The following is a 2,889-nucleotide window of genomic DNA, read 5'->3' as shown; positions in this document are numbered from 1 at the left end:
GCCACTCCTGAAGAAGAGAGATCTTGCCTGTTCTGTGATCTTGATGAAATTGAAAACGAAGTTCACTTTTTGTTTTACTGCTCTAAATATGATGACTTAAGGGATATTTTGGTTAATAAGATGACTTATATCTGTGGGGATTTCCTAGATTTAAATGACTATGTAAAAATGGAGATATGTTTTGCCAAAGGGACTTTTGTTGTGGCAGATTTTATTTCTCAAGCTTGGGATGATGAATTATGTAATGTAAACATGCTGTAAATGTGTGAATTATGTAATGTAAACGTGCTGTAAATGCAATTGTGAAATGGTGTCTTATAAACCCATGAGGGTTGGGCACATTGTGTGCAGGAAACGGAAATAAATAAACAATCAATAAATCAATCAATATACTAGACCAAGTGCCCGTCAGCCACCGGCCTACTTGGGAACGATGCAACTTGGGAACCTAATAATACCCCTTGTCATAGCACCCGTTTTAACTATCTGTTCTGTGTCCCTTTTGTGCCCATACTGTACTGCATATGGAGATCTCTGTAGTATGCAATACCCGTTGTCATAGCACCCATTTTAACTGTCTGTGTGTGTCCCACATGGAGATCTCTGTATCTGTCTGTCTGCCTGCCTACACACACAGAGACATGGTGCATTTATAGTCAGAGAGTTGTTGTGTGGAAATAATAGTTGCTTTAAAAAACATTAAAAAGTCATGCTGTACAAACAAAAACATGTTTTACTATCATACATTTGATGCTTCTACAGAACTGGTATGTTAAAAAAAAAAATCGTAAATATGCGTACTACTATAATTAGTTACTCATTTATTTAGTCACTTATTTATGAATGGATCAGAGCCATCTGGGCCGTTTGCACCAAGAACGATTAAATAAAGCTTAGTTTAGTGTTAACACCTTGGGGGCCCGGGCCTATTTAATCCATTAATAAAATGTGCCCATCGTTTATAGCGCCCGGACCACTTTTACCGACGGACCGGATGTTGTTGTGAATGTGTGTGTAGCAGCTAACAATAGCCACACCACTCTAGAGTCGATCGACAACAACGGGAGGTAAGAATAAATCTATCGCAACTAGCGACTGGACAGCAGAGGGCCGTCAAACACAGGATCTTTTTTCATAATTAGACGGGATGATTTAGATCGCGAGTTATGAATTTTTTAAGATTTTCGTTGTCGTCAGTTAAACAGGCAGGGAACATTTTCGATGACGTGTCACTGTTGTGCAACACCGAGGATTGCGCAACAAGCGCCTCTAGGCTGTAGAGCGATGCGATCAGTTTTCATAGCACTAATTTGACGGAGATTAATCAATCTCCGTCTCGGGCAAATGACCGTGCACTTGAACTTGACGGTGATCTCCGTCTTGCGCCTCCAAGGTGTTAATCAAGGATTTGTTGATCAAGGATTCATTTTAATTCGAGTTGTGTTGCACCACTTAATCTTAAACATTGCTTAACAGATCTGTGATTAAATCCTTAACCTGTGATTAAAACCCATTAAACTGTGATTAATTCATGGATTAAACTTTGTTGTGTGTCCGCCATCTTGGTTTTGCGCTGTAAATAAACAGCAGTCTTGAGCCTAATATCATTATCGTTACTATTTCATTGCTGTCCACATTTGAGAATGTGGACAGCATCTTATGTTTAAATATTTAAATATGTATGTTATATATAAAAAAATATATAATAATAATAAACCCCGCTCACTCGCTAAAAAAACATACGTATAAACTTTGCTGAATCTGTACCGCCTTTTAAATTCATCATAAAATTCGACTGGGTTTAGACGGTCCCTTATTTTTCTTTGAAGTGCCCTTTCGTTTTCATGAAGGATGAAGCCATCTGATTTATGCTGCCATGTATACATTTAAACCACCTCGCTGGTTTAAAATTAATCCCTTATTGGTACTTAAATCAATGTTTAAAGTAGTGCTGCAACAGCATTGACATTAATCCAGGTTTTCTGTGAAAATTTAAACAGATTAAAAAACAAAACCCAAGATTAAAAGGATGGTTTAAAACTAAACCTGATTAGTGAAAACTAGGTTTAAAGTTTGGTGCAACTGGATTAATAGATAAACCTTGATTTAAACCAGATTAAGGCTTAATCTTTCTGTTGTAACTCTGCCCATAGAGTAAGGCAGAGTTACAACAGTGAGGGGGCAGAAAACAGCCCGGTCACGTGGTTCATGTACTCGCACGAGCCCATAGACTCCAATGCATTCCGCAACTTCCGGTTGTCCCTATTTGAAGCCTTCAAACAGGGACAAACCAATAGATGTCTATGTAGAGGAGCCTGGCCCCATGAAGTGAACGGAGTTGTCGTAACTCTGTCTTACTCTATGGCTCTGGAATGGATCGATGCAGAAATTAGTAACACAATTCTTTCAGAATTCCAGCATGCATGTATGCACATGCATGTATGCACATGCACGGCACGCGCGTGAGTGTGCATGTTTATGTGCTTGTTTGAGGTGTTACATTAATATTAATTTAGAATATCAAAGTGGAGCTTTGCGCCATCTAGTGGCGATTCCGAAAATATAAGGACCGTGCTTCCTGTGTTAATGCGTAGTCCTTCCTGTGTTAATACATAGTGCTTCCTGTGTTAATGCGTACCGTTTCCTCTTTTAATGCGTATAGCGTTTCCTGTGTTCGTTCAGGTTGGGAACTACAAGTGTGCGGTGAAGAGGGTGGACGATTGTGGTGTTAATGCATAGTGCTTCCTGTGTTAATGCATAGTGCTTCCTGTGTTAATGCATAGTGCTTCCTGTGTTAATACATAGTCCTTCCTGTGTTAATGCGTAGCGTTTCCTGTGTTAATGCGTAGCGTTTCCTGTGTCCCTGCAGGTTGGGAACTACAAGCGTGC

The sequence above is a fragment of the Electrona antarctica genome, assembly GCF_951216825.1.
Source record: "Electrona antarctica genome assembly, chromosome: 2".
Lineage (NCBI taxonomy): Eukaryota > Metazoa > Chordata > Actinopteri > Myctophiformes > Myctophidae > Electrona > Electrona antarctica.
This window is presented reverse-complemented; position numbering follows the sequence as displayed.